Source organism: Triticum urartu, chromosome 1A, assembly GCF_056163025.1.
Source record: "Triticum urartu cultivar PI428250 chromosome 1A, HENAU_Tu73, whole genome shotgun sequence".
Taxonomy (NCBI): Eukaryota; Viridiplantae; Streptophyta; class Magnoliopsida; order Poales; family Poaceae; genus Triticum; species Triticum urartu.
In genome coordinates, this window is record NC_141873.1 from 160,310,628 (window position 1) to 160,328,654 (window position 18,027).

The following is an 18,027-nucleotide window of genomic DNA, read 5'->3' on the forward strand; positions in this document are numbered from 1 at the left end:
ATGAAAGCTTTATTGATCAAGGTGGGGTTCTGTGACATCTTGGTCTGGTCGTTGGACACAAACGAAGTACGCGAAGTTGCAGCTATGGCGAACTTTTAATCTAAACAAAACCCAAAGTCTAAACGACGCCCTAAGGGCTGTATATATGGAGGAAGAGGGGGGAATTTCGTGGCCCTTGGAGGAGGGGTCCGAAACCAACCCTAACTCTTGTTTCCCCACACATACGGACTCTAAAAACAGCCTATACTTAAGTATTTTGAAAATACATGGGCCTGGCCCAATAATAAGGTGACGCAGCACCTAAAATAGCCTCTGGACGAAATTTATGAAGTGTCATCTTGTATATTTCTTGCAAGGCTTTATGCACTCCTTATGGTGGCTTCAAAGTCCTGAAATCATCACTTGTAACTCCGTTCTGGATCCCCTTTGCGCATGCCATGATCTGCACGCTTGAACTTGTTCCAAGGTTCATCTTTCTTGTCCAAGCTAGGCCCTTCATTTGTAAGCAAAACAAATGTATCCAATTTAGGCAGCATCATATTCTCATGAATATTAGAATCGTAACCAAGAAATGAAAGTACCTAATAATTCAATTGGCGTGCGCAAGCTCTAGTAATTGGTCCAGTATATATAGCAGCAGGGGCTGTGGGTGTAACAATGGTATTGATGTCCTCATAAGTCAATTTTGCATGCATGTGGATCGTGTTGAAAAATATTTTATGTGATAGCTATTTTGTTTAATTTTCTTATTATCCCACATGTAATTATTATTAGAGAGGAAAATATGGTTGTACAAATTTTCATGTTACTAAATTACCTCTCGTTATGTTGAGATTGCTATTGTTTCTTTCTTCATCCTTGCATATGGTAGTTTTTGCTTGTCTTGATAATTTGTTTGCTTATGAAATCCCTATGCATAGGAAGAATGTTAGACTTAAACTTTTTTGTCATATTCTACATGATGATTTCTTCGTGTATCAATTGCTATGTTTCATGTGAGCATCATTAAAATTATCAATGCCTAGCTAGGGGCATTAAACGATAGCGCTTGTTGGGAGGCAACCCAACTTTATTTTTGCTTCTTACTTTTTGCTTCTGTTTATTAATAAATAATTCATCTAGCCTCTGTTTAGATGTGGTTTTATGCTTTTAGTTAGTGTTTGTGCCAAGTAGAACCTTTGGGAAGACTTGGGGAAAGTCTTTGCGATCTTGCTGTAAAAAACAGAAATTTAGCGCTCATGAGATTTGCTGCCATTATTTACTGGAGAGTGATATTTAGTTAATTGTTTTTGCAGATGATTAATAGATAAATTCCTCACGTCCAGCAATTTATTTTAGAAATTTTGGGGTTCATAAGTGGTCGAAACCTACAGATTACTACAGACTGTTCTGTTTTTGAAAGATTCTGTTTTTCGTGTGTTGTTTGCTTATTTTGATGAATCTATGGCTAGTAAAAGAGTTTATAAACCATAGAGAAGTTGGAATACAGTAGGTTTAACACCAATATAAATAAATAATGAGTTCATTACAGTACCTTGAAGTAGTGGTTTGTTTTGTTTTACTAACGGAGCTCATGAGATTTTCTATTTGAGTTTTGTGTTGTGAAGTTTTCACGTTTTGGTTAAAGATTTGATGGATTGTGGAACAAGGATTGGCAAGAGCCTAAGGTTGGGGTTAACCAAGGAACCCCAAGGTAAAATCTAAGGACAATCAAAAGCCTAAGCTTGGGGATGCCCTGGAAGGCATCCCCTCTTTTGTCTTCGTTCATCGGTAACTTTACTTGGGTTTATATTTTTATTCACCACATGATATGTGTTTTGCTTGGAGCGTCTTGTATGATTTGAATATTTGCTTTTTAGTTTACCACAATCATCCTTGCTGTACACACCTTTTGAGAGAGACACACACATGATTCGGAATTTGTTAGAATTTTCTATGTGCTTCACTTATATTCTTTGAGCTAGATAATTTTTGCTCTAGTGCTTCACTTATACCTTTTTAGAGCACGGTGGTGGTTCTATTTTATAGAAATAATTGATCTGTCATGCTTCACTTATATTATTTTGAGAGTCTTAAACAGCATGGTAATTTGCTATAGTTGTGAATTTAGTCGTAATATAATAGGCATCCAAGATCGGTATAATAAAAACTATCATACAAAAAGTGCATTGAATACTAAGAGAAGTTTGATACTTGATAATTGTTTTGAGAGATAAAGATGGTGATATTAGAGTCATGATAGTTGAGTAGTTTTGGATTTGAGAAATACTTGTGTTGAAGTTTATGATTCCCGTAGCATGCACGTATGGTGAACCATTATGTGATGAAGTTGGAGCATGATTTATTTCTTGATTGTCTTCCTTATGAGTGGTGTTCGGGGACGAGCGATGGTCTTTTCCTACCAATCTATCCCCTAGGATCATGCACGTAGTACTTTGTTTCGATAACTAATAAATTTTTGCAATAAGTATGTGAGTTCTTTATGACTAATGTTGAGTCCATGGATTATATGCACTCTCACCCTTCCACCATTGCTAGCATCTCTAGTACCACGCAACTTTCACTGGTACCTTAAACCCACCAAATACCTTCCTCAAAACAGCCACCATACCTACCTATTATGGCATTTCCATAGCCATTCCGAGATATATTGCCATGCAACTTTCCACCGTTCCGTTATTATGACACGCTTCATCATTGTCATATAGCTTTGCATGATCATGTAGTTGACATCGTATTTGTGGAAAAGCCATCATTCATAATTCTTTCATACATGTCACTCTTGATTCATGCATATCCCGGTAATCCACCGAAGGCATTCATATAGAGTCATATTTTGTTCTAAGTATTGAGTTGTAATTCTTAAGTTGTGAGAAAATAAAAGTGTGATGATCGTCATTATTAGAGCATTGTCCCATGTGAGGAAAGGATGATGGAGGCTATGATTCCCCCACAAGTAGGGATGAGACTCCGGACTAAATAAAAAAAGGCCAAAGAAAAAATAGAAGGCCCAACAAAAAAATGAGAGAAAAAGAGAGAAGGGACAATGTTACTATCCTTTTACCACACTTGTGCTTCAAAGTAGCACCAAGATCTTCATGATAGAGAGTTCTCACCTTCATATACTAGTGGGAATTTTACATTATAGAACATGGCTTGTATATTCCAATGATGGGCTTCCTCAAAATGCCCTAGGTCTTCATGAGCAAGCAAGTTGGATGCACACCCACTTAGTTTCTTTTGTTGAGCTTCCATACACTTATAGCTCTAGTGCATCCGTTGCATGGCAATCCCTACTCACTCACATTAATATCTATTAATGGGCATCTGCATACCCCGTTGATACGCCTAGTTGTTGTGAGGCTATCTTCTCCTTTTTGTCTTCTCCACAACCACCATTCTATTCCACATAGAGTGCTATATCCATGGCTCACGCTCATATATTGCGTGAAGTTTGAAAAAGTTTGAGAACATCAAAAGTATGAAACAATTGCTTGGCTTGTCATCGGGGTTCTGCATGATTTAAATATTTTGTGTTGTGAAGATAGAGCATAGCCAGACTATATGATTTTGTAGGGATAACTTTCTTTGACCATGTTATTTTGAGAAGACATGATTGCTTAGTTAGTATGCTTGAAGTATTACTATTTTTATGTCAATATTAAACTTTTATCTTGAATCTTTCGGATCTGAACATTCATGCCACAATAAAGAGATTTACATGGAGAATATGCTAGAAAGCATTCCACATCAAAAAATCTATTTTTATCATTTACCTACTCGAGGACGAGCAGGTATTAAGCTTGGGGATGCTTGATACGTCTCCAACGTATCTATCATTTTTGATTGTTCCATGCTATTATATATTCTGTTTTGGATGTTTAATGGGCTTATTTATACATTTTTATATTATTTTTGGGACTAACCTATTAACCGGAGGCCCAGCCCAAATTGTTGTAATTTTGCCTATTTCAGTGTTTCGCAGAAAAAGAATATCAAACGGAGTCCAAACAGAATGAAACCTTCGGGAACGTGATATTTGGAACAAACGTGATCCAGAGGACTTGGAGTGGACGTCAAGGAATCAACGAGGAGGCCATGAGGCAGGGGGCGCCTATCCCCCTAGGCGCGCCCTCCACCCTCATGGGCCCCTCGTGGCTCCACTGACCTACTTCTTCCTCCTATAGATACCTACATACCCCCAAACCATCGAAGAGCACTACAAAAACCTAATTCCACCGCCGCAACCTTCTATACCCAAGAGATCCCATCTTGGGGCCTTTTCCAGAGCTCCGCCGGAGGGGGTATTGATCACAAAGGGCCTCTACATCAACTCCATGGCCTCTCCGGTGATGCGTGAGTAGTTTACTTCACACCTTCGGGTCCATAGCTAGTAGCTAGATGGCTTCTTCTCTCTCTTTGGATCTCAATACAAAGTTCTACTCGATTCTCTTGGAGATCTATTCGATGTAATCTTCTTTTGCGGTGTGTTTGTCGAGATCCGATGAATTGTGGGTTTATGATCAAGATTATCTATGAACAATATTTGAATCTTCTTTGAATTCTTTTATGTGTGATTGGTTATCTTTGCAAGTCTCTTCGAATTATCAGTTTGGTTTGGCCTACTAGATTGATCTCTATTGCAATGGGGGAAGTGCTTAGCTTTGGGTTCAAACTTGCGGTGCTCGATCCCAGTGACAATAGGGGAAACGACATGTATTGTATTATTGCCATCAAGGATAAAAAGATGGGATTTATATCATATTGCATGAGTTTATCCCTCTACATCATGTCATCTTGTTTAAAGCGTTACCCTGTTCTTATGAACTTAATACTCTAGATGCATGCTGGATAGCGGTCGATGTGTGGAGTAATAGTAGTAGATGCAGGCAGGAGTCGGGCTACTTGTCACGGACGTGATTCCTATATACATGATCATACCTAGATATTCTCATAACTATGCTCAATTATATCAATTGCTCAACAGTAATTTGTTCACCCATCATAATACTTATGCTATCTTGAGAGAAGCCACTAGTGAAACCTATGGCCCCGGGTCTATTTTCCATCATATTAATCTACCGTTATTTCCATTGCCGTTTATTTTGCTTTATTTACTTTTAGTCTTTATCATAAAAATACCAAAAATATTATCTTATCATCTTTATCAGATCTCACTCTCGTTAGTGACCGAGAATGGATTGACAACCCCTTTATCGCGTTGGTTGCGAGGTTCTTATTTGTTTGTGTAGGTGCAAGGGACTTGAGCGTGGTCTCCTACTTGATTGATACCTTGGTTCTCAAAAACCGAGGGACATACTTACAGTACTTTGTTGCATCACCCTTTCCTCTTCAAGGGAAAACCAACGCAGTGCTCAAGAGGAAGCATGAGGCGTTTCACCCCTTGGGCCACCGCAGCCTTGAGGTCAGCAATGAGGCCCTCGTACTCTATGATGTTGTTGGAGACCTTCTCGCCCCGCTGGAAGCAGAGCTGCACGGCGTAGAAAAGTTTATCCTGAGTGGGCGAGATGAGCACGGCTCCAACCCCCGCGCCCTGGCGTGCGAACGCGCCATCGAAGTACATGACCTAGCCGCCCGGCGCTTCACTCCCTAGCATCTTCATGAGGTTGTAGGCAGGATGAGTGGCTGCCATGAACTGGGCCAGCGCCGGGTACCCGAGGATGGCGTTGTATGGTAAGTCGATGCGGGCGATGTCGAAGTCGATTAGCTCGGTGCGGTAGTTGTCGCGCGTGCCGAAGGTCATGGGGAAGTGGATCTACCCCAGGGGGTCGGAGGAGCCGCCGCCAACGCTGGAGAAGGGCCTGCTAGGGTGGAGCCTCTCAAGCGGTACGTGAAGGAGGCTAAAAGCCTCCACGAAGAGTACGTTGAGGCCGGCACCGTAGTCGATGAGGGTCTTGGTAATAGCTGTACACTACAGATGGTGGGTGTGCAAAGCATCGGGAGCACGCCCGAACTGACGGTGCTGGCTGGGTGATCCCCCGAGTCGAAGGTCAGGTCGGCCTTGGGCACCACCCAACCCGGGGAGCCCCCTACCACGTGGAGGTGTTGCCGATCCGGTGAAAGAACGACTTGGTATGATGGTCCGAGGGCGGCGCCTGCGAGCTGCAGAGGAAAGCCGCAACGACGGGGGTGCTTGTCCCCCGAAGCGCGCGATGAAGAGGTCACGCAGCTCCACTTAGGAGGACACAGAAGATTCCGGTAGATGGAGGAGCCAGGCGCGCGACACGCCAGCGAGGGCCATTGTTAGCCAGTTGGCCATGACCTTATCATCACCCCCGGCCTCTAGAACGGCCTCCTCGTACGCCAGCAGGAAGGTCGCCGGATCCGTCGCGTCGTCTTAGTGGGGCGGCATTTCTAGCTTGAACTTGTGCGGACAACGGACCCGCCGCAAGGCAGGGGTGAAGGCCTGGAGCCCCACGGAGCTACGGAGGGTGCCTGTCGATCCAGTTGGAGAAGTGGCGACGCCCATGAGAGCCAGTCGGAGAGGCGAAGCCATCGGGGGTGAAGCTTCGACACCCCCCTACCTAGCGCGCCAAATGTCGGATTTCGGGTTTCGGAAAAACCCTTGAGGTTCGAACACTGGGGTGCGCACGAAGATCTCTCCCCTCTCTCTAGCTCGCACACATCATGATCTCACTGCCTAGCTCCATTGTGGTGTGGTGGATTGCCCCTTGGGCTGAGGATGAACAATTACAAGGGAAGAACAGTCTCCTAAGGAGAGGTGTTCTTGTGCTTGGCGAACTTGTGTGGTTGGGGAAGATCTCAATCCGATATGTCCCCCTCTATGGTGGTGGCTAGTCCTATTTATAGTGGCATTGGTCCTCTCCCCAAATATTGAACGGGAAGGGATCCCACAACGACCAATTTGAAGGTGGACAACTAGTACAAGCTATCCTGACAAAAGTGGTCTTCACCTGCCAAAGGCTCTGTTGGTGACGTCATCTTGGGCTCCACGGTGACCTCTGTACTGCCGTCCTACTGGTCTTGGTCTTCTTGCACTGATATGGAAACCTTTGCCTGATGCCTCGGAACTCCTTGCCCGCGCTTGCCTCCTTATCACCAAATAGGAAACAATGACACTACGTGCGCTGATGCCCGCCTAGTGCCCGCCTGGCTCCAGTCGTCATGGCTTGCGTCACAGAAACCTTGTGAGGTGTTCCTTGCCTTGACCTCTCCGCCCCTCGCGACCCAGCCTGGGGAGGCCTCCCTGAGGAGGTCTTGCATCGTCCACCTCGCGAGGGTCTTGAGTGTTTGCTGGTGAAGATGGGCCGTACAGGGCCGCTAGAGGATCCACGCCGCGGGCCGCAAGCAGGCAAGTCTAGGGACCCCCGTTCCTAGAACGCCGACAGTTATGAAGATATCTAAGGCAATGATCATGAATATAGGCATCACGTCCGTGTCAATTAGATCTAAACGATTTTGCATCTACTACTATTACTGCACACATCAACCGCGATCCAGCATGCATCTACTGTATTAAGTTCATGGAGAAACAGAGTAATGCAATAAGAACGATGGCATGATGTACACAAAATTTACCTATGTAGAGATAGACCCCATTGTTTTATCCTTAGTAGCAACAATACATACGTGTCTGTTCCCCTTCTGTCACTGGGATCAAGCACCATAAGATCAAACCCACTACAAAGCACCTCTTCCCATTGCAAGATAAATAGATCAAGTTGGCCAAAGAAAAACCCAAATATTGGAGAAGAAATATGAGGCTATAAGCAATCACGCATAAAAGAGATCAAAGAAACTCAAATACTTTCATGGATATAAAAAGGTAGATCTGATCATAAACTCAAAGTTCATCAATCCCAACAAACACACCGCAAAAAGAGTTACATCATATGGATCTCCAAGAGACCATTGTATTGAGAATCAAGATAGAGAGAGAGAGAGAGAGAGGAAGCCATCTAGCTACTAACTATGGACCCGAAGGTCTACAAAGAACGACTCATGCATCATTGGAGAGGCACCAATGGAGGTGGTGAACCCCATCCGAGATGGTGTGTAGATTGGATCTGGTGGTTCTGGACTTTGCGGCAGCTGGATCAATCTTTCGTCGACTCCCCTAGGGTTTTGGGAATATTGGGGTATTTATAGAGCAAAGAGGCGGTCCGAGGGGCACCTGAGGTGGGCACAACCCACCGGGGCGTGCCTGGGCCTCCTGGCGCGCCCTGGTGGGTTGTGCCCCCCTCGAGGCACCCCCAGGCGCAGCCAGGGCCCGTTGTGTTCCTTTTGGCCCATAAAAATTCTCCGTAAAGTTTCGTGGCATTTGGACTCCGTCTGATATTGATTTTCTGCGATGTAAAAAACACGGAAAAAACAGGAACTAGCACTTGGCACTATGACAATAGGTTAGTACCAAAAATGATATTAAATGACTATAAAATGATTATAAAACATTCAATATTGATAATATAACAGCACGGAACAATCAAAAATTCTAGATACGTTGGAGACGTATCAGCATCCCCAAGCTTAACTCCTACTCGTCCTCGAGTAGGTAAGTGATAAAAACAGAATTTTTGATGTGGAATGCTGCCTATCATGTCATATCATATTATTTTCTTTATAGCATGGACAATTGGACTTTTAGTTGTTCAAAGCAATAGTCTAGTTTTGACATGATAATTTAGATACTCAAGCATATCAACAAGAAACCATGTCTTTCAAAATATTAACGGTAAAATAAGCTATCCCTATCCCATCATGCTCAAACATTGATCCATTCATGAAACACACTCGAATATTAGCTACACCCAATACTTAAGTACGATCATATTGCCTCCTAGTTGGTGCTTTTATAAGAGAAGATGGATACTCAAAATAAAAATTGCATAAAGTAAAAGAAAGACCCTTCGCAGAGGGAAGTAGGGATTTGTAGAGGTGCCAGAGCTCAAAGCGAAAAACTTAGAGATAAAAACATTTTGAGAGGTGTATCCATCCCACCAACGAAAACGACTTAGAGTTCCCAACAATTTCCATGCATAGATTTATCATAGGCGGTTCCCAAACAGAAAATAAAGTTTATTCCTTTTTCCACCATACTTTCACTTTCCATGGCTAGCCGTATCCACGGTTGCCCTCCATACCAACACTTCCCAAGGAATTTATTATTTGAAAACATAAAGTAAATTCTTTTTTTTGCATTTCGGGACTGGGCATCCCTAATACCTTTGCCTTACTCTCGTGTAATGACAAGTGAATAAACACTCATCTTGAGAATAACACATCTAGCATGGATAATATTAGCCACCCTCATCGCTCCGCGAGTGAAACAAACACACAAAAGAGAAGTTCATTTTGAAAATTGGAGATGGCAAATGCAAATTTGCTTAGAATAGCAAAAGAATACCGCATATAGGTAGATATAGTGGAATCATGCGGCAAAACTGGGTTAAAGGTTTTTGGATGCGCAAGTAGTGGTCATACTTAGTGCAAAATGAAGGCTAGCAAAAGATTGGGAAGCGACCAACTAAGAAACGAATAATCTCATAGGCAAGCATAAATAACACCAAATAATGCACAACAAGTAGGATATAATTTCATTGCATGACTATTCACTTTCGTACTTGCATAGGGAATCACAAACGTTAACACCAATATTCTTACTAAAGCATAATTACTCATCAAGATGACTCACATATCACATCAGCATATCTCAAAACTATTACTAAGAATCAAGTTTATTTTTTCCAATGATCTCCATCAAAGTTTTTATTATATCCTTCATGGATATCTATCACTTTGGGACTAATTTTCATGTGTTGCTTTTGACAAGCTCCAACAAATATAAGTGAAGATCATGAGCATAATATATTTTTCTTTCTCTCAAATTAATTTAAGTGATGCAAGAGAGAATTTCTTGAAAATTTTACTAACTCTCAAATAAATCTAAGTAAATCAAGAGAGCATTTCTTCAAAAATACTAAAGCACACTGTGCTCAAAAAAGATATAAGTGAAGCTTCATAAAAAAATTAAGTGAAGCATAGAGAGAAATTCTAACAAGTCATGACATAATTTTGGCTCTCTCAAATAGGTGTGTCCAGGAAGGATTGATGACTTAAAACACAAAATAAAACAAGCAAAGACTCTTATCATACAAGACACTCCAAGCAAAACACATATCATGTGACGAATAAAAATATAGTTTCGAGTAAAATACTGATGATCATTGGAAGAAAGCAGGGATGCCACTCGGGGGCATCCGCAAGCTTAATTGGTTGCTCATTTTTGGATAATAGCTTGGGATGCCGGGGCATCCCCAAGCTTACGCTCTTGCATCCTTCCTTCATCCATCGTAAGATAACCCAAAACTTGAAAACTTCAATCACACAAAACTCAACAAAACCTTCGTGAGATCCGTTAGTATAAGAATAATAAACCACTACTATAAGTGTTGTATTAAACCAATTGATATTTTGTTCTTGTATTATATCTACTGTATTCCAACTTTTCTATGGCAAAAACTCATCAAAGAAAACCATAGAGCCATCAAAATAAGAACACAACACAAAGAAAACAGAATCGGTCAAAACAGAACAGTCTATAGCAATCTGACTATTTCGAATACTTCTGTAACTCCAAAAATTATGAAAAATTAGGACCGCCTGAGCAATTTGTATATTGATCAACTGCAAGTGGAATGGGTATTTTATCGCTCTCTGGTAAAACAAAAATTGATTTCATGAGCGTAAAAGTTTCTGTTTTTTCAGCAAGATCAAACAACTATCACCCAAGAAGATCCTAAAGGCTTTACTTGGCACAAACACTAATTAAAACATAAAAACACAATCATAACAGTAGCATAATTGTGCTAACACACAAAAATAGGAGCAAAAATAAAATTTATTCATTGGGTTGCCTCCCAACAAGTGCTATAGTTTTACGCCCTTAGCTAGGCATAAGGAAAGGATCTAAGTTTTGTCATTCTTCTTCTTAACCTTCTTAGAGGTGTTTTCATCATGGGGTTTTGTGACCACAACATAAAACATATTATCCATAGAAACCTTAGAATTCCTAAGTTGATGTTCATCATACCCTTTTTGATTTCCCGCAACAATCCAAGAGTTATGTTGATTAACATTATTGAAAACTTGTTGGATTATATCTACAACGAGGACTTCCTTTTTGAGATTTTCATCAAAGATTTTATTGTCCCCAAGAAAATGTCTTAAATCATAGTCACTATTGTAAAGAATTTCATCTATCACAGGTTTTTCACGATTCATACCATAAAAGTCAAAGATTTCCCTAGCTTCCCGTATTATGTAGTCAAACTCATTCATAAGAACAAGAGTGGCCAACTTTTTAGCTCTAGGATTGTTTATAATGGGGAGCTCAAAAACAATCTTCGCAAGGTAGGATGGGTATGAATAAATTTACTTTCAAGTTTCAGAACTAGTGCTGAAATAGCATCCGCATAAGATCTAGTAGTTTTAAGTATAGGGGCATCATCAAGACTAAGCTTCCCAACACAATTGACAAATTCTTGGATACGTTCTTTTCCCATAACGTTCCCTTGCCCCAAAATAAACGTTTTAGCATCCATATTACCCATACGTCCAATTTTAGGAGTTGGGCCATCATCTGTTGGTGCCATACCGAAATCACTCATGATTGCAAGCAAAGGATAGATCTGACAAGAAAATGGCGAACGACAAAGAGAGGTGAATAAAACGGCAAATTTTGGTGAAGTGGGGGAGAGGAAAACGAGAGGCAAATGGCAAATAATGTAAATTGCAAGGAGATGAGATTTGTGATTAGGAACCTGGTATATGTTGAAGATCCTCCCTGGCAACGGTGCCAGGAATTCCTTTTGATGTCGCTTGAAGCTACGTCGGTATTTCCCCAAAGAGGAAAGGATGATGCAGCACAACGGCGGTAGGTATTTCCCTCAGATATGAAACCAAGGTTATCAAACTAGTAGGAGAACCAATCAACACAATGTAAACATCCCTGCACACAGATAACAAATCCTCACAACCCGACGTGTCAAAGGGGTTGTCAATCCCTTTCGGGTAACGGTGCCAGAAATTGGTGCATGACGGGAAAAAGGTTATAATAGATTGGATAAATAGATCGCAAATAAAATAAAGTGCAGCAAGATATTTTTGGGTTTTTGGATTAATAGATCTGAAAATAAAAGCAAATAAAAATAGATCACAAAGGCAAATAATATGAGGAAGAAGACCCGAGGGCCGTAGGTTTCACTAGTGGCTTCTCTCGAGAAAAATAGCAAAGCGGTAGGTGAACAAACTACTGTTCAGCAATTGATAGAACTTCAAATAATTATGACGATATCCAGGCAATGATCGTTATATAGGCATCACGTCCAAGATTAGTAGACCGACTCCTGCCTGCATCTACTACTATTACTGCACACATCGACCGCTATCCTGCATGCATCTAGTGTATTAAGTTCATGGAGAAACGGAGTAATGCAATAAGAACGATGACATGATGTAGACAAGATCTATCTATGTAGAGATAGACCCCATTGTTTTATCCTTAGTAGCAATGATACATACGTGTCGTTTCCCTTTCTATCACTAGGATCAAGCACCGTAAGATCGAACCCACTACAAAGCACCTCTTCCCATTTCAAGATCAATAGATCAAGTGGGCCAAAGAAAACCCAAATATCGGGGAAGAAATACGAGGCTATAAGCAATCATGCATAAAAGAGATCAAAGAAACTCAAATACTTTCATGGATATAAAAAGATAGATCTGATCATAAACTCGAAGTTCATCAGATCCCAACAAACACACCACAAAAGAGTTACACCATATTGATCTCCAAGAGACCATTGTATTGAGAATCAAGAGAGAGAGAGAGATGAAGCAATCTAGCTACTAACTACGGACCCAAAGGTCTACAAAGAACTACTCACGCATCATCAGAGAGGCACCAATGGAGGTGGTGAACCCCATATGAGATGGTGTCTAGATTCGATCTGGTGGTTCTAGACTCCACGGCGGTTGGATGAATATTTCGTCGACTCCCCTAGGGTTCTGGAAATATTGGGGTATTTATAGAGCAAAGAGGCAATCCGGGGTTGTGCCCCCCTCGGGGCACCCCCAGGCGCAGCCAGGGCCCGTTGTGTTCCTTTTATCACATAAATATTCTCCGTAAAGTTTCGTGGCATTTGGAATCTGTGTGATATTGATTTTCTGTGATGTAAAAAACACAGAAAAATAGGAATTGGCACTTGGCACTATGTCAATAGGTTAGTACCAAAAATGATATAAAATGACTATAAAGTGGTTATAGAACATCCGAGATTGATAATATAACAACATGGAACAATCAAAAATTATAGATACGTTGGAGACGTATCAGTGAGATAGTATCTGTATTGGCAAGTTTAATAGTAACATCAACATCTTCTATCTCAGCAGGTGCAATATCATTCATAATTTCTTGATATAAATTAGAAGGAATTGCACTCACACTAGCACCCAAATCACATAATCCATGATAACAATGATCTCCTATCTTAACGAAAACAATAGGCATGCCAACAACAGGTCTATGTTTATCTTTATATTTGGGTCTAGCAATTCTAGCAGCCTCATTAGAGAAATAAATAACATGCCCATCAATATTATCGACCAAGAGATCTTTAACCATGGAAATACTAGGTTCAACTTTAATTTGTTCAGGGGGTGTAGGTGTTCTAGTATAGCTCTTACGAACCACAGTGAAGCTTTAGCATGCACTCTTATCCTAGTAGGAAAGGGTTGTTTCTCAATATAAGCAGTAGGGATAAAAGGATCAACATTGTAAGTAATAGTTTCTTCTTCAGCTTTAATAGGTTCTACTACTTTCATTTCAATGGGAGGATGATATTTAAACCACTTATCCTTGGGTAGATCAACATGAGTAGCAAATGATTCACAGAAACAAGCTACTATCTCAGAATCAAGTCCATATTTAGTGCTAAATTCACGAAAAGCATCGGTATCCATAAAAGATTTAACACAATCAAACTTAAGGTTTATACCTGACACCTTACCTTCGCCGAGCTCCCAATATTCAAAGTTGCGTTTTTAATTCTTTCAAATAATTCCCATTTGAATTAAATAGTCTTCTTCATAAAAGAACTAGTACAAGAAGTATCGAGCATGGATTGATCATTACGAGAAACCCGAGCATAAAAATTCTGAATAATTATTTCTCTTGAGAGCTCATGATTGGGACATGAATATAACATTGATTTATGCCTCCCCAAGCTTGAGAGATACTTTCTCCTTCATGAGGCCAAAAATTATAAAGATAATTCCGATCACGATGAACCAGTTGCATAGGATAAAACTTCTGATGAAATTCCAATTTCAGTCGGTTATAATTCCAAGTCCCAATATCATTGCATAGCCTGTACCATGTCAATGCCTTCTCCTTCAAAGATAAAGGGAAGACCTTCTTATTGACTTCATCCTCGGGAAAACCTGCAAGCTTAAATAATCCACAAACTTCATCCACATAGATTAGATGCATCTTAGGATGTAATGTTCCATCTCCTTCATAATGATTAGCTCACAGTTTCTCTATCATACCAAAGGAATTTCATAATAAATATTTCAGTAGGTTCAGTAGCTTGAGGAGAAACTTCTTGCTCTACTGGTCGGGATGAGGATACCCCGAACAAGCCCCTCAAAGGATTATTTTCCATAGTGACAAGTGACAGTAAATTTCAGCACATAATATAAATGTTTCCTTACCAAAGCCGCTTCACTCCCTAAGAACGATGCCAGAAAAGAGTCTTGATGACCCACAAGTATACGGGATCTATCATAGTCCTTTCGATAAGTAAGAGTGTCGAACCCAACATGGAGAAGAAGGAAATGACAAGCGGTTTTCAGCATGGTATTCTCCGCAAGCACTGAAATTATCGGTAACAGATAGTGTTGGAAATATGCCCTAGAGGGAATAATAAAGTGGTTATTATTATATTTCCTTGTTCATGATAATCATTTATTATCCATGCTATAATTGTATTGATTGGAAACTCAAATACATGTGTGGGTACATAGACAACATGTCCCTAGTGAGCCTCTATCGGACTAGCTCGTTGATGAAAGATGGCTATGGTTTCCTAGTCATAGACATGAGTTGTCATTTGATAATGGGATCACATCATTAGAAGAATGATGTGATGGACAAGACCCAAACTATGAATGTAGCACATGATCGTGTCAAGTTTATTGCTATCGTTTTATGCATGTCAAGTATATGCTCCTCTGACCATGAGATCATGCAACTCACTCACATCGGAGGAGTACCTTGTGTTTACCAAATATCACAATGTAACTGGGTGACTATAAAGGTGCTCTACAGGTATCTCCGAGGGTGTCTGTTGAGTTGGCATGGATCAAGACTGGGATTTGTCACCCTGTATGATGGAGAGGTATCTCAGGGCCCACTCGGTAATACAGTATCACAATGAGCTTGCAAGTAATGTGACTAATGAGTTAGCCATGAGATCTTGTATTACGGAACGAGTAAAGAGACTTGCCGATAACGAGATTGAACTAGGTATGGAGATACCAACGATCGAATCTCGGGCAAGTAACATACCGATAGACAAGGGAACTACATACATGATTAGCTGAATCCTTGACATTGAGGTTCGACCGATAAGATCTTCATAGAATATGTAGGAACCAATATGGGCATCCAGGTCCTGCTATTGGTTATTGACCATAGAGGTGTCTCGGTTATGTGTGCATATCTCAAACATGCAGGGTCTACACACTTAATGTTTGGTGATGATATAAGTATAGTTGAGTCATTATGGTGGTTACCAAAGGTTGTTCAGAGTCCCGGATGAGATCCCGGACATGACAAGGAACTACAGAATGGTCCGGAGGTGAAGATCTATATATTGGATGAAGGGTATTGGTGTCTGGAATTGTTCAAGGGGTACCGGGTGATGACCAGCATCACCGAAAGGGGTTTCGAGGGGGGGGGCAAGTGTTGGGGGCCCCATGGGCCAAGGGGAGGGGGGAAACCAACCCACTAAGGGGCTGTGCGCCCCCTGAGGGAGTCCTGGATTAAGGGGTCCTCGGGCGTCTGGGCTATGTGGTGGGCCGGACTAATGGGCCATGAAGATACAAGATAGAAGACTTCCTCCCGTGTCTGGATGGGACTCTCCTTAGCGTGGAAGGCAAGCTTAGAGTGCGGATATGAATATTCCTTTCTCTATAAACTAACTCTGTACAACCCTAGCCCCCTCTGGTGTCTATATAAACCGGAGGGTTTAGTCTGTAGAGGCAATCATAATCATACATGCTAGACAATTAGGTTTAGCCATTACGATCTCGTGGTAGATCAATTCTTGTAACCCCTATACTCATCAAAGTCAATCAAGCAGGACGTAGGGTATTACCACCATCAAGAGGGCACGAACCTGGGTAAAACATCGTGTCCCTTGTCTCCTATTACCATCAATCCTTAGATGCACAGTTTGGGACCCCCTACCCGAGATCTGCCAGTTCTGACACCGACATTGGTGCTTTCAATGAGAGTTTCGCTGTGTCATCGACAGAAGGATCGATGGCTCCATCAATCATCTACAACAAAGCTTCCCTGAGGGAGGTCTTTCTCCCCAGCCAGATCTTTGTGTTCGGTGGCTTCATACAGCGGGCCAACTCGCTTGGCCATCTAGAGCAGATCGATTGCTATGCCGCAGGTCACCAGATTAGTTTTGGAAATCTGGAATAGGTCGTCGATATCCGAGGAGATTTGATCTTCAGAGGGTTCACGACCCCAACCTCTGCTCTGGCTTTGGATCTAAAGCACATCACCAGGTCCGAAGACGGGATTCCTGAGCCCGCCGGACTCTCTGCGGCCTTTAAGCCTAGTACGATAGAGCCGAAGGAAGCAGTGTCACCAGCAATTACCATGAAGCCAGATTCTTATCCGAACAGTGGCTCCAAACCTTCGGGGCCAGCATCGTGTGAGCTCGGCCAAGGAGTTTCCTTCCCGCTGTACTCCACGAACTCCCTTCTCCCTAGCCAAACCTCGCCTTTAGGCGAGGCTCTGGACTTAATGTGGTCCCTCGTCATTACAGAGGGGCAACGTCTGAACTACGCCCAGCCCGGACTAGGGGCCGAGAGCGGGGAATGTTATGTCCCACCCACCACCCACTTCATAGCCGCTATCGAGGACCTAACCGACATGCTTGACTGTATGTCCGAATACATCTACGGTATGGACACCGATGCCAGAGACGAACAAAGCCAAAACCCGCCGCATACCCTACAATGGGCGGCCACCACCACATACGACGTATACATAGTGGATACGCCAAAAGAGGATGGCGATGAAGGAACTAAGGATTCAATCAAGGACAATAATACTGATAAACCACCAAAGCGGCGGCACCAACGGTTTCGTTCAAAATCACGCCGCGAAAAATAAAGTAATACGGCAATGGGGACGATAACACTCCGGAGAATGCCGAATACCCAGACGCCCCCTTTGAACCAACATCCGAAGATGATAGGGAGGAGGGGCAGGGTTTACCCTGACGAGCCAGTTGGGAACGAGGACTCAGAGGACAACAGTTATATACCACCCTCCGAAGACGAAATAAGCCTCGGCGACGAAGATTTCATCATGCCAGGGGAACCCCTAGAGTAAGAACGCTTTAAGGAACAGCTCATTGCAACCGCAAGGAGCCTGAAAAGGAAGTAGCAACGGCTTCAAGCCGAACAAGATACACTCAACGACAGATGGACTAATGTCCTGGCAGCCGAGGAATACGGCCTCACACGACCAACCAAAAGCTACCAGAAGCGCAAGTTGTTACCCCAATTCGACGTTGAGGCATGGGAGCTCCTAACATTAGAGCGTAATGCAGCCGATAAACCAGACCGTCCATTGCGTGGCCGAGGTAGAACGGCTACCCAAGTCAAACACCAGCCCACATTACCCCACTGTAAAGGCAGGGAGACAGTGGCCCAGGACTACACCTCCAACCTACGGCA